General features: G+C 39.5%; 1 protein-coding gene across 1 annotated transcript in view; it reads right to left on the bottom strand.

Moving 5' to 3' along the window:
* The window catches only part of LOC139466708 (ras and EF-hand domain-containing protein-like), a 45,209-nt gene extending 35,296 nt beyond the window's left edge, over window positions 1–9,913 (bottom strand). Inside the window, 1 exon segment of the mRNA XM_071248341.1 lies at window positions 9,744–9,913. The gene's annotated coding sequence lies outside the window, so the exon portion shown is untranslated.
* Window positions 9,914–16,434: the final 6,521 nt, after the last annotated feature.

The following is a 16,434-nucleotide window of genomic DNA, read 5'->3' as shown; positions in this document are numbered from 1 at the left end:
CTCACTCTAAAATCCCTGCCTGTCTTACTCTGAAATCCCTGCCTGTCACACCCTGAAATCCCTCCCTGTCTTACTCTGAAATCCCTGCCTGTCTCACTCTGAAATCCCTGCCTGTCTCACTCTGAAATCCCTGCCTGTCTCACTCTAAAATCCCTGCCTGTCTTACTCTGAAATCCCTGCCTGTCTCACTCTGAAATCCCTGCCTGTCTTACTCTGACATCCCTGCCTGTCTTACTCTTGGGAAAGTACATTGCATTACATTCTGGTTCACGCTTTCTAATACATGTAGTGGATTAGACCGCATTATCTTCAAACACCTATAAATTAAACAATAAATGGAATATGAAATATGTTTTCCGAAATGAAATCATTTGAACATCAATACAATATAGGTACATCAATGCAGCATGGTCCAAGTATAATTACAATCGAACTTACAATAGCACGTACCTAATGTTTCATCAGTATTAAGGGGACAAGGGTGGCACAGTCGTCTAAGGCGCCGCAATTCGCTGTACAGAGTTGCGTCCCCTGGACACGCCAGAAACCTATGATTGTGGGTTCGAATCCTGGTTCGCCCCGATTATGTTTCTAGGTTTGTCAGCACCATACCCGTGCTCGAGGGTTTCACCAAAGTGGTAAACGTCTGAGGCTTGCATCACTTCGGGCTTTCCCCCAACATTAAACTGACACGCCGCGATATAACTGGAACACAGTTAAAAGCGGCGTTAAACACAACTCACTCACTCATCAGTATTAAATTCAGCTGATCAGTTCTTGCACGACGCTACATATGTCTCGTGCTGGTTAGGATATGGTCGATAACAAACGACAAGCACCCCGTGATAAATTTGTGTCAGTGAACTTGAAATAACAGCAAATAAACTAAATGTTTTTTATTGACATATAGATATGTCGATGACACCAGTAATAAAATTAATAACAAATAGTTATTCATGAATTCTGAATGGTTACAGTGAATTTGCTCGCCTCTTCGAACGGCGTGTCAGCTTAATGTGTTGGAAAAGCCTAAGGTAGAAACTCTGAGGCATTAAGTGCTTAAAACTAAGTATACCATTGTAATGTATGTTATAGCAATATGTATATCCGCCCAAATAAACAAGATTACTTTAATTTATATTAAAATGTATTATGTATACTTACATACAGCACATCCAAATGACTTATCTGTACACTGATTGTCCTCAGCAGAAAAGGAGTTTGATGTTAAAAATGTTATAGAAATTTCGAAAGAAAAAAATCCCCGCATCGTATGTCCAACAAATATGAAAACACGTTTTATCAATATTTGACGTTCATTAAATCAATTGATTAATGTGATATGGATAGCAGTTACAAGATTAGAACTTGAGTTTGGCAATCCACAGACGTCATCGTGTTTAGCCTTGAGACATCTGACAAGTTATGAATGAACATGACTTATGATTGATGGCAACAGCAACGCATCTGATAGGCTTGTCGGTAATGACGTCGTTAACCGTGTTACCCGGATGTTCCTAACAAATAGGGATAGTACATTTCACGTGAAACCCTTGTATTCAAGGTCATGGCTTGTTTCTCCTGTTTAAATGCATGGAAGTAGCACAAAATGTAACTGATGTATTCTTAGTGCTTCTTTGGTATGTGTTAGCTCAACATATATTTAACTATGATATAACAGTGTTGATAAAGACCTTAATATACTGAGGTTTAAAGCTGCTTTGAACAGAAAAATAAAACTCTAGGTAAAGCAAGTATACACCAATTTTTGATGGTGGCTAAAAACGAAAAAAAAATACATGGTTATTCGATAGTGATGTTTCTGATACCTGTATCATAGTTGTGTTTTGGACCATACGTTTGGAGTTCTCTTTTCAGCCTAATGTTTATGATTCTTCAGTCAAACGCAGTTTGAAGTGTATACTTTGGTTTGCCTGGCACCAAAGTCGCTGGTCGTAGAGTGAACGAATTTGGCGAAATCCAGAAAAGGTATGATGCGTAAATGCCAATGGTATTGACCAGGGACAGTTTGGGATTTGAACCCTTGATAAGCGGATCCGGGTACGCCTAAGGGATGCAATGCATCGCATTAGACCACTGAGCCATGTCGTCCTTAAACTTGTCTTCTCTGCATATAGTTTTGTTTCTAGATTGAGGGGGACATGGGTGGCACAGTCGTCTAAGGCGCCGCGTTTCGCTTTGCAGAGTTGCACGCTAGAAACCTATGATTGTGGGTTCGAATCCCGGTTCGCCCCGATTATGTTTTCAGGTTTGTCTGCACCATACCCGTGCTCGTGGGTTTCACCGAAGTGGTAAACGTCTGAGACCTGCATCACTTCGGGCTTTGCTCCCACATTAAGCTGACATGCCGTGACTCGTATACCGTTAAAAGCGGTGTTAAACCCAACTCACTCATTCACTATAGATTGAGCTATGGTGTGGTTGTACATTCTGTTTGCGCACACTGGCCCACTGCGAATACCAGATGGTCATATCAGTCAGTCAGTGAGTTGGGTTTAACGCCGCTTTGAACAGTATTCCAGTATATCACGGCGTGTCAGCTTATTGTGGGAGGAAAGCTTGAAGCGTTTTACCATGTTTTAGACGTTTACCACTTCGTTAAAACCCACGAGCACGGGTATGGAGCTGACACACCCGGAAACATAATCGGGGCGAACCGGGATTCGAACCGATCATAGGTTTCTGGCGCACCAAGGGACGCAACTCTCCGGCGCCTTTGACGACTGGGTCACCCGTCTCCAAAATGGTCATGTGAAAATGATTATTGATATCAATAGGTAATTCATATAATTTGTGTAAATTAAGGATCTTGGTTGTTTAGAAAACTACCATCGACAATACAGTGTATGACAAACAATTTGTACGGCGTCTCAAACTCATTAATTTCGGCACGAGTTATTTCATATGAAATTGAAATGAAATTTGTTAATTTTGTGTTCATACAGCCTGATTACATCTTTGAGCCATTTCATTTCTTCCATGAATATGTCAGTGCCTATCCAAAAGTTATTTCTGGATAGGTTGAGCCTCACCATGAAAACATGTCGTGGGCGTGGTTTCAGTGACCTCCTTTACATTGGGAACACATGCCCGATAATGAAACTATATTTGACCCTTTATCTCCGAGTGTGTTCAAAATAATTATTTGGATTAAGATTTTACCAAAGCTGTCACTCAAACCAAACTGGAGATATAAGTCGGGCATGTTTCTGTTGCCGACACGTTTCACATGCAAGGTCTACCGCTACACATGCGATCGTTAATCTTCCTGCAGTGTGTTGCGTGGACAGTCGCCCCATACACCCACTGAAGGAAATGTGACTGTCCTTGTGCGAGGTTCTGTCTTCACTCTGTGATAGACTGGCCTTGTGCGAGGTGCTGTCTTCACTCTGTGATAGACTGTCCTTGTGCGAGGTGCTGTCTTCACTCTGTGATAGACTGTCCTTGTGCGAGGTGCTGTCTTCACTCTGTGATAGACTGGCCTTGTATGACGTTCTGTCTTCACTCTGTGATAGACTGTCCTTGTGCGAGGTGCTGTCTTCACTCTGTGATAGACTGGCCTTGTGCGAGGTGCTGTCTTCACTCTGTGATAGACTGGCCTTGTGCGAGGTGCTGTCTTCACTCTGTGATAGACTGGCCCTGTGCGAGGTGCTGTCTTCACTCTGTGATAGACTGTCCCTGTGTGAGGTGCTGTCTTCACTCTGTGATAGACTGGCCTTGTATGACGTTAGATAACAGAAAAATGGTTATCGTATGTTGAACTCGCCAATTTCATATGCTACTGAATTGGTTTATACGTCAACATAAAGCGCCACAACCCAAAACTGACCGCACATGAAACCCCATAGTTTGTCACTGAGACCCTGATACAAATATATCCAATACAGCCCATGCAAGTCTATAATGCTTGGCAAGTCTAGATTACTGAAGTATTCTGAAAATGAAGAGAGTCTCTAGGATCCATACATGATACATTAAAGTAGTTAGAACACATCGAAATTAACCCTATTGTTTTGTTTCCTTGTATACATGATACATTAAAGTTATTAGAACACATCGAAATTGACCCTATTGTTTTGTTTCCTTGCATACATGATACATTAAAGTAATTAGAACACATCGAAATGGCCGCTACTGTTTGTTTTGTTTCTGGCATACATGATACATTAAAGTAATTAGAACACATCGAAATGGCCGCTACTGTTGTTTTGATTCTGGCATACATGATACATTAAAGTAATTAGAACACATCGAAATGGGCCCTATTGTTTTGTTTCCTTGCATACATGATACATTAAAGTAATTAGAACACATCGACATGGGCCCTATTGTTTTGTTTCCTTGCATACATGATACATTAAAGTAATTAGAACACATCGAAATGGCCGCTACTGTTTGTTTTGTTTCCTTGCATACATGATACATTAAAGTAATTAGAACACATCGAAATGGCCGCTACTGTTTGTTTTGTTCCTTGCATACATGATACATTAAAGTAATAAGAACACATCGAAATGGGCCCTATTGTTTTGTTTCCTGGCATACATGATACATTAAAGTAATTAGAACACACCGAAATGGCCGCTACTGTTTGTTTTGTTTATGGCATACATGATACATTAAAGTAATTAGAACACATCGAAATGGCCGCTACTGTTTGTTTTGTTCCTTGCATACATGATACATTAAAGTAATTAGAACACATCGAAATGGCCGCTACTGTTTGTTTTGTTTCCTTGCATACATGATACATTAAAGTAATTAGAACACATCGACATGGGCCCTATTGTTTTGTTTCCTTGCATACATGATACATTAAAGTAATTAGAACACATCGAAATGGCCGCTACTGTTTGTTTTGTTTCCTTGCATACATGATACATTAAAGTAATTAGAACACATCGAAATGGCCGCTACTGTTTGTTTTGTTCCTTGCATACATGATACATTAAAGTAATAAGAACACATCGAAATGGGCCCTATTGTTTTGTTTCCTTGCATACATGATACATTAAAGTAATTAGAACACACCGAAATGGCCGCTACTGTTTGTTTTGTTTATGGCATACATGATACATTAAAGTAATTAGAACACATCGAAATGGCCGCTACTGTTTGTTTTGTTTATGGCATACATGATACATTAAAGTAATTAGAACACATCGAAATGGCCGCTACTGTTTGTTTTGTTTATGGCATACATGATACATTAAAGTATTTAGAACACATCGAAATGGCCGCTACTGTTTGTTTTGTTTATGGCATACATGATACATTAAAGTATTTAGAACACATCGAAATGGCCGCTACTGTTTGTTTTGTTTATGGCATACATGATACATTAAAGTATTTAGAACACATCGAAATGGCCGCTACTGTTTGTTTTGTTTATGGCATACATGATACATTAAAGTATTTAGAACACATCGAAATGGCCGCTACTGTTTGTTTTGTTTCCTGGCATACATGATACATTAAAGTAATTAGAACACACCGAAATGGCCGCTACTGTTTGTTTTGTTTATGGCATACATGATACATTAAAGTAATTAGAACACATCGAAATGGCCGCTACTGTTTGTTTTGTTTATGGCATACATGATACATTAAAGTAATTAGAACACATCGAAATGGCCGCTACTGTTTGTTTTGTTTCCTTGCATACATGATACATTAAAGTAATTAGAACACATCGAAATGGCCGCTACTGTTTGTTTTGTTTATGGCATACATGATACATTAAAGTATTTAGAACACATCGAAATGGCCGCTACTGTTTGTTTTGTTTATGGCATACATGATACATTAAAGTATTTAGAACACATCGAAATGGCCGCTACTGTTTGTTTTGTTTATGGCATACATGATACATTAAAGTATTTAGAACACATCGAAATGGCCGCTACTGTTTGTTTTGTTTCCTGGCATACATGATACATTAAAGTAATTAGAACACATCGAAATGGCCGCTACTGTTTGTTTTGTTTATGGCATACATGATACATTAAAGTAATTAGAACACATCGAAATGGCCGCTACTGTTTGTTTTGTTTCCTGGCATACATGATACATTAAAGTATTTAGAACACATCGAAATGGCCGCTACTGTTTGTTTTGTTTATGGCATACATGATACATTAAAGTACACTTGGAAATGACCCCTATCGTTTTGTTCTCTTGTATGCACGATGCATTAAAGTAATTGGGCCACATAGAAGCGATCTGAAATGGATTTGTTTTGTTTTTGTATGCATGATGTATCAAAGATTAATGGCACATCGAAATGACCAATAATGAATTGGGTTTTTATTGTATGCATGATACATTAAAAAATTATCACACATAGAAATGGACCCAAATGAACTGGTTCTTTTATGTACGATACATTGGAAACTTTGATCATGCATCGAACGTGATCATACAGTATCTGCTTCGAATGCAAGACCCATGGAGTAGTGAATATTTCAAGGACATTATACGAATGTAGCTTAATTCAAGCTCATACAGACATAACCCAATAGTGCTGCATCTGTTGCAGTGACTAGAACACTACAAGAGTACTACTCGTACATTCTTTGCCGAACATTAGTCCTGGAGCAATAATATAACATTTTCACAAAGTTATGAAAACGAGATTAACGGGCTTTTAATTCTGAAAACGTACACGACGTTATTCTAGTGCAATGAAACTGCTAGGGACAGGGGATCGTTTAACAAATGTAACGTTAACGTGTGGGCATAATCCTTAGATCTGCGCTCCGTTTGTGTCGAACCACAGATAACCCGATATAAAACATTTGATGTGGCTTTATGAACGGGGATGCTTTGAAAAAAACACGTATCGGTTTTAACTTTTAGGAAAGCCCGAAATGACGTAAGTCGTGACGTTTACCTTGACGAACCCCATGGGTATGGCTATGGATCTGTCAGATCATAATCTGTGAAACATGGGATCCAAACCAATTGTCAGCGGATCCTGGCAGCTAATATACGGACCGCAAGTCTGCACAGTTGAGTGAGGAGGCATCTCAGACAACTGGGCTACATTTGACCCGTTTGGCATGTAGTACTATATGTGCCACTACATGTGAAAGCCCTTTAAGAACTAGGAATAAATCCTGATAAGATTTTGTCACTATGTAGTGCGAAGAATTGACATGAAGTCAAGGCCATTAATCGGTGTACCCAATGGATGGAACACATGAATCCTCAGATGGAAATTATGGAAGATTAGATGGAACACATGGACCTTAAGATGCATGAATCTTTAGATGGAAGCATGGGACAGCAGATGGAACAAGTGAATCTTCAGAAGAACTCATGGATCTTCAGATGGAACACATGAATCTTCAAATGCAACACATGAATCTTCTGATGGAACACATGAATCTTCTGATGGAACACATGGATCTTCAGATGGAACACATGAATCTTCTGATGGAACACATGAATCTTCAGATGCAAAACACAAGAATCTTCAGATGGAACAATGGACCTTCAGATGGAACACGTGGACATTCAGATGGAACAATGGACCTTCAGATGGAACACGTGGACATTCAAATGGAACAATGGACCTTCAGATGGAACACGTGGACAGTGGTGAGTAGTTTCTCAAAGTACATTTCTGCCTCGTAGTTCGAATGCTGGGATTCTGATCACTCTATACTTTGCAGACAATGCAAGCCAGCTCTCACAGAGACTTCACCTTAGGGATCCGGCAATATATCATCAATATTCCAGCCCTGACAATGAAGCATGTACACAACATGGACACTGGAACAGGCAAGGCAGTGGTTGCTAACAGGGTCAACAAAGGCCCCATGCCAGATACTCTGACTGTAGCGCTCCATCAACTATGTTGGAGTGAGCGATATTGCGTGCTGCCGAAACCAGTGACGATATTGAGAAAACAGTGATGACTTGCAGGTTAACAGGTAAACATATCACACATATATCATGGTACATAACTTATCTGACAGTTTAGCATATCGGAAATGGGGTATCTGGTCTGGGATACCATAGACAGACATTTCAACAAAAGGGTTGTTATTTTTCTTGTGATCAGGCAAATAAGTTAACATGTTCACAATGAGTAAGTATATGGTATTTTTATATACAGTCCCGGCTACAGATCTGCAATGGGCTTTTATATGGAATTCTTTGACAGATAACCAGAATAAAAAGTCAACGATGAGCTTGTATATGGCGTTCCTGAGCGGCCTTCCTAGTAAACTCTTTGAGCTATTATGTGATACCACATTACAGACAAACAGGTTCACATATCAACGATGAGCTAAATATATGACCCTCTTTGACAGTTAGATCGGTTAAATTATTAACGACGAGTGGATATATGACCCTCTTTTACAGACAAATTGGTTAACATGTCAACGATAAGTGAATATATGACACTCCCTGACAGACAAGTCGGTTAACATGTGAACGATGAGTGAATACAAGACACTCCAGTCAGACAAACCGGTTAACATATCAACGGTGACTTAATGTATGTCATTCTTTTTAATATATTGCAGGAGCTCCAATGTGGAGACCGGCGATCTCCATCAACGATGCTTTGCCTATCCGCTTGTTTTTTTTCTGGCCACATAGACACGGGAAGTCAAAGCTTTAATGACTGCATTACATTCGAGAAGCCGGCATAAGTGTTAGCCATGCACTATAGGTTTAACATAGTTCATTAAACACTGGTCCTATAGCGATGCCAATAGTATTTTGCGAGAATTATTCAAGAAATGGCTCACCTTTCCAAAACATACAATACAATTTTATTCATCTGTACATATAAAGTTTAAACTACGCAATTTCCACATCTGTCTGTTCATCAAAGGCAATGTAAACAGCAGTTTGTATTAAAAATATAAATATGCTTTTATTATATCGACGATGTTTGAATAGTGGTTGAATATTAACGTCCGAACAGTGTATTCTCATGTAAGACTGCAGTGATATGTCTTCAAGTCTAAGCTATAGATATTTCAGGCTTTCCTCCCACAATGAGCTGACACCAATACACAGGTAATCGAAATAATGTTCAGAGCTATATTAACCTAAATCACTCACTTAACCGTCATTCAAAAAAAGGTCACAATTTTCGGAGATTTAGTTAACTTTGGCCAAAATATTATTCACTCACTAACTCACTCGTTCACTCACTGATGAGCAAAAGGAATTATACTGACTTTCCCTTGGCAGGTGTTTCCTCCATCGTTAATTCCGAAATTGGTTGTATATTTACTCTGTCCGATCAGCTGTCTCTTATCGCTGCCGGGCGATGAATCATACTTTCACTACACACACAGCTACACGAAAATCGACATGCAATATCTTACCTCAATATAACGCAGGTGAAACGCTCCTCACCATGTTAAAAATGAACATGCAAAATATTACATAGCATATATGAAAATGAATGATTGCCACCCGCAATGTTTACACGTCAATGACATAATTCCAGGTATGACACAAGCTTCAAAGTCGCTGCCCAACAGCTGTTAAGGTAATAAATAGACCGCATACCACATACAGAGAGCAAAGAGAAAACAAAAGGAAAAAGAAATAGGATATTTTATTGAAACTGCAGACCATCACCAAAACAAACCCCAACCAGGACACCAGGCGCACAGAGCAAACCAGGTACGCCACACATTTTCCAATTCACCTGACAGGTAGATAAATCCCGCTACTGATTGTCAACTTACAGGTATATTGTCAACGTATTCCCGGTCCGTTACGCCATTTTGCTGTGTAAGCTAGCTAGCACAGTGTGAATCTAACCAGTCCGTGGGCTGTGTGGTTTTAGGTCCCCGCTGGCTAAATCAACTTGGCGTACATGCAGTAAACGCGTTCATTTGACCCCATACAAAACCGACGTCCCACAGGCCGAATCGATAAGTTTGGGTCACGTGAGCGTGACGTCACTCGGCATATGTTCATCCGGGCACTGTCTATGACGTGGTTGTGCGACAGTTGTGTGAGGTTGTGTTGCTATTCAGATGATTACAACGCAAATGTTCCAATATGAAATTTATCAGATAACGCGTAAGTGATATTAAAATAACTGTCAATTATCTAGACACTTCAAAGGGGGGCCGACAATGACCAGCATAAAGCTGAATTGGAAATTTGATGCGGTTAATATACAATTAATAATTCTACAAGTTCGTATCACAAATATAGTCAGTTATCCAGTATTAGTTTACAATTCAATGGAGGGCCCGTGGGATATCTGACCTTGCAAATTAATATAGTGAAAGCTAATAATTCACCCTTACAGCCATTTTTTAAAAGAATTTAGTGGTTGTTAAATCTATTGACACTGTATTTTACTGTCGTGGAAGTTAGTATGGTATTTAGTTTATTTAACCATACATTGAAAATTATAATTCGCTTTCTTAGATTGTGGTTTTTATTTCAGAAAATGCGAATTGCGGTGAAATATATTTCGATGACCCCTTCGTATTCTAGTAATGACACTTGTAATAGTATGAGTATGATCAGCTTCCTTATCATCATCATCATCATCATCATCATCATCATCATCATCATCACCGTCGGCATAAGTTTTACATAATAAATGTATGATTGTTATGATTCTGATGATAATTACACTTGTGGTGGTATTGATGATGATGATGATGATGATGATGATGATGATGATGATGATGAGCGTAGTGTTTGCTGTGCTGATGACAATAACAATCCTCATCCCAACACTGACTACAATGCGCGTACATCAGCACCTATTTTTCAACCCACCATTTATGACATGTGCCGGATCGTTTTTACATTCAGCTATCACTTCATGAGCGGTATTTAACACGTGGTTGTAACGCTTTTACGTTCATATATCGTTCAGGTAATTTTATGCCGTTGTTTACAACCCTGCAGTGGCGCAAGAGACGTTACCAACGTCGTTGCGTGCAACAGGTGGCTGAAGGGCGGGAGATGGTATCCGACACGATTTGTTTGAAAGGGGATTGATCGGCCCGTCGTATGAGATACCTGACCTTTAAATACAACACGTTATTGATTAATACGCCAGCCACTACCTTCATTCCTGTCAATTTGAATACCTTACGCGATCGATTGCAATACCTGTACATACATAGCAGACTTGTTTATTGTGACAGTTTTAATTTCTTTTGATTGACAATATCTCTTGTGAAGGTAGGATGCCATGTCTGTTGGATTGGTTTGAAGGCCATTCTTACCGTAGTTCATACATTAAGGCTCCGGTTCATGAAATATTTTCCAAGGATAACAAAAGACCTGGTCAACCGATCGCTACCCCCTGGGGATTCCGAGTTAAGACCCCGGCAACCTCTGCCTCGCGGTCGTAGTGGCGACTTAGGGGATCGGGTGGTTAGATTCGATGGTTTGGTTGATTGTATGTCATCGAACCCCGACGAGGCCCATAATGTCAATCACAGAGTGGTCTGGTCCAGAATTGTTTATCTATAAACCGGGTCATATAGCTGGAATATAGCTGAGTATAAGCGATAAGCAACAAATAAACAAGACACTGATTGCTCCAGAATGCTTAATTACGATGTAACGATATGAAGTCAAGTACGGAGGTGAGGTGAGATAAGGTGAGATGAGGTGAAATGAGGTGAAATAGAGATTAACGTCTCGTTCACGAGTATTGCACCTACGTAGCGACGTGCAGGCACGTGTGTATGTGTGTGTATGTGCATTCATGTATGTGTGGGTGGGTGTATATATTTACAGTGCTAGCCCTCTGAGACACCACACAGATACAGTAGACTAGAGCTTTGAAATGCAAAGTGCTTTTATTGATTGAAAACAATCATTTCCACACGTCATCACCTAAACAACGACGTTTGTCCATTTCTCGCAATTCATGAGTAAACATTGATATGCCAATTGAATCGGGGTATCTCTTTTTCATTCTTACTGTTTGCAATATATATTTATGAGGATGCTATTGATCAAACTAGACAGATATTACTGCTCGACCAGAGAATATGTATGTATATGTTTCTACATGTCATTTCTAAAATTTAGATTTTCTGTAAGTAACTGCCATTTCGTTACAAAATGAAAACAAGTTTTGATCTCTTAATGTGTGAGAGCTTTCAGAGCCTAAGGTCATTCAGATATCTATTTCCAATAACCTGACTCTCGTTCGGATGAAGAAATATTAGATTTCCAGATTTATTCATGTATGCGGAGACTTGAATCTCTTACAGTGTATTCATAACCTTCCCCCCGGCGCATTTTGACTAAATCTTTAAGGATGTCATATAAATGCAATTAAATGATTCGTTGCTATGGTTTGAGATTAAGGCCGTACCACACTGCGCAGCGCGTCGGCATAAAAAATAGAAATAGTTGTTTAGCGCAGCACTCAGTCAGTTATATTGCAGTGGTCTGTCACTAATCGCGTCCGGACAATCCAGTGATTCTTGACAAGACAATCCAGTGATGGACATCATGAGCATCGACCTACGCAATTGGGATACAAAGTCAGCGAACCTGACCACCCGATCCCGTTAGTCGCCTCTTACGGCAAGCATGGATAATTGACCAATTCTAACTCGGATCTTTACAGGGTTATGTATGCGCTATATGCCTATATGTCTGAACTGATGAATCACTTTAGGATCGAATTATTGCGTAGATCTTTACGGATGGGGGACGGCACTATTAGCCTTGTCGTCTAAGGCGCCGCGATTCGCTCTGCAGAGTTGCACGCCAGAAACCTATGATTGTGGGCTCGAATCCGGGTTCGCCCCGATTATGTTTCTGGGCTTGTCAGCACCATTCCATTGCTCGTGGGTTCCACCGAAGTGGTAAACGCCTGAGACCTGTATCACTTCTGGCTTTCCTCCCACATTAAGCTGACACGCCGTGATATAACTGGAATACTGTTAAAAGCGGCGTTAAACCCGACTCACTCTTCAAGGATGGAGTGAGCGCATGTTGTTTACCGTCGCAGCCAATACCTAGATAATCAAGACTTTTAAGTTAAAGTTGTAATCAACATAGAAACAGCCTCGTCACACATTGCAACCACCCTGTCCTCAATTGCCAGGTGTTATGATAAGCATGGGCAGTGTACAATCTCAAAGGGATCCCTTGGAAGTTTGTTTTTTTCTAGTTGGTCGATTAACAGAGCCTTACTACACGAAGCGGCGGTAAAATTCCCAATACTCAAATAGCATGGTACATTTAATTTGGCAAATACAGGGCCTTTGTTTGAAAATGAACCTTGAGAGTAGTATCAAAATTTCGTGTTGCTTTCAAGTTAGCGACACAAAGAAACAAAGGTTATTAAAAGAAAGTTATAACGCCATTGACCTCTCTTACGTTCCTGGTCAAGGGCACATAAGGTATTGACATTCACACACGGAAATACATGTCACGTTCACTTTGACTGGTCGGCAGACACTTAACCGGATACGCCTTAGCTGATGTATTAAATTGGTATAATATATCAATAATGTTTGCTTGTATTTATTTAAACTCTTCCTGGAATTATGAACATTGTTTAATGTTATATTCTAATATTGTTTAATGTCATATTCTAATACTTTAACACCATGCCTGTCAGTTTCGACAATAAACTAACTTTAAGTTTACAGTGCTCAGATATACATGTACGTTTATCAAAATCTGAATTATTCAAGTACTTAATTTGTACAGAATGTAAATGTATGTGGAATGCCATTAGCATTGGTATATTCAAAATTAGAACAGGTCAGATAAAAACAATACATTAAAAAAAATAAAAAATCTTACGTTGGCGATATTATATCCAAAAGATGAACTGTACGGGCGCTTAGTCAACACTCAGAAAATATTTCTACACGGTTTTATTTATTAAAATATAATTTGATTTAAAATCTCCTTTCAGCATAGCAAGGGTTATGTGGTTGCAACTTCACATCTTAACCCAGTCTTCTTAACCAGTTTATTTTTTCACAAAATTACCAAGCCACAGATTACTGTGTACAAAGTATTGCAGGAAGGAGTGATGGTTAAATAGACATAACCAAATATAACAATAGTTCTTTCATTTTTCAATTATTGATGCGGGCAATTTCGTTTTATTTTTGAACAGTCTGAAGCATGATTATTTTTTTCCAAGAACATTCGGGAACAAATTTTTTTTCGATACAATCGCAGCCCCAGCCTTCGGACATGAAATGGTCGGTCTCTTAGCAAGGAGGAGCATACTTGCTCTCTGACAATATAACGGTTCTGCCTGGAGGAGTATATCCATTTTGAAAAGAAATCGTTTTTTCAGGTAACGGTGTGAGATTGGCAACGCTCATCCCTGTAATATAGAGGGCAGCATGCCAGATCCTACCATTATGTCGAATATTGTCTGGATATCTGGATATTTATACCACGAACATTCAGAAGGAACGTGTCCGCTGTCTATACAATTACACCCCAAAAAGATATATTACATGGTACATAATCTTACACAGCGAATTATGAAAATGAAACTCACACTCTATACTGAAGCTCCCGGCGATGACAGCCTCTGTGCTAGCAAACCCTCGATCAAACGACAGCGAGTAGTTGACACAGGCCTGATATTTTATATATTTCCACCATTAACGACAATAAATAAATTACCAGCAACGTCCCTTTCTTATCATTGTTAACTAAATACTACAACCCTGAACCCCGAATCACACTATGTTAACAAAGCCAATCAGTGTCATACCATCAAGAAGCATGTTCGTCCAATGTATGTCTATGTACACTACATCATTGTCAATTTCAATACCCGCCACAGCTGACTGAAATTGGTTCGGGTCTCTTCCGTCGAGGTCGTTTGATAGTTGACCTTTAACCTGACCAGTAGACCATATCAGTGTATGTCATATACAAATAGGCCTATGTTCTTTTAAGATTTATGCTACACCCTAGGACTAGGCTGTAGTCTTGAAACTTTTCTCGGCGCTATATTTGTATGAGGATGCATTCACTTATTAGGGGGCAAAAGTTCAGAATACAATGTTTGTTTGTTTATTGTTTAACGCCTCGGCAATATTCCAGCTGTGACGGCGTTCTGTAAATTATCGAGTCTGGACCAGATAATTCAGTGATTGATATCACGAGCATCGATCCACGCAATTAGTATACGGTGACATGCATCAACCAAGTCAGCAAGCTTGACCACCAGATCCCGTTAGTCGCCACTTACGACGGGCATAGTTGCCTTACGGCAAGCATGGGTTGCTGAAGACCTATTATAACCCAGATCTTCACGGGTAGAATACAATGTAGGTACCTGGGACAGTGTTATGACATTCAAATGTTTGCTGAACACTTAACCTATACATAACGTCACGATAAGGATACACCTATCAGTGGTGTTAATACATCATACTCGTGGCAGATTAAGGGGATCTGATAACCGATAATCTCGGGTATTTTCGGCACTTGATTTCCCAAAATGTTTTTCACTTCCTTAAAAGAGGAGACAGATCAAGAGACACACTAAATAGTATTACTATATTTCTTACATTTACAGTAGAGTGACTTTTTCACTTTGTCTGATATCTCTGTGTGAAAGGTGGTGACGAGAAATATTAACATACAGGAGGTCTAACAGTTCCATACCATTTGAACCTGGCAGAGGGCACATGGTAATCCGACGTGCACATGGGTAATGAGTGGTATATTTTGTTTAATAAATTATTGGTTTGTTACACCAAACAAATCTTATTTACATAATATACCAAAAGGTCCAGTAGGATAAAACTTAAAGACTTATTCTCAACTTACGGATACTTGCAAAGAATTGTCAATTCATAAACAAGATACTTTCACGAAATATTATTTCACTTACGTCACCTATGTATGTATATGTGTGTGTGTGTGTGTGTGTGTGTGTGTGTGTGTGTGTGTAGTACGTATTCAGTATGGTACCTGGTTGTCATAATGTAATTAGTTCTGTATACCTCTGATGCGTTATGCGTCAGTCCCACGGGTAATCCGAGACAATAATCTATGGAAGCACAGGGATGCCACCAAACAGTGTGGAGTGTAACTACAGCCCCCAACCTGGCCATACATACCAACTGCTGGAGTGTCCCCTGTCCCGTGCAGCTGTCGACGTCCTCTCCCTTTCAATGCATATGCCAATGGGCGAGATGTGTAATGTATATATATTACAACGTAACAGCTGAAGGCTGAATAAAGTGTCACTTTACTGCATTCCATCAACATGCAGGGGAGGTGGGGGAATCGCGTAATACGCACTCCGTAATTTATGTGATGAGTAAAATTCGTTCAAACCAGGCCAGTTTATAACGTAAACATATGTAATACATGTTCTTACTCTCCCCAAATACCATTCGTTCAAAATAGTTTACCTTTCGTACAACCCACTTCGTATGACTTACA

The sequence above is a fragment of the Haliotis cracherodii genome, unplaced genomic scaffold (genome assembly GCF_022045235.1).
Source record: "Haliotis cracherodii isolate W230 unplaced genomic scaffold, xgHalCrac1.p SCAF_19, whole genome shotgun sequence".
Classification (NCBI taxonomy): Eukaryota; Metazoa; Mollusca; class Gastropoda; order Lepetellida; family Haliotidae; genus Haliotis; species Haliotis cracherodii.
Note: the sequence above shows the minus strand (reverse complement) of the source record. Positions and strands in the feature narration are given on the sequence as shown.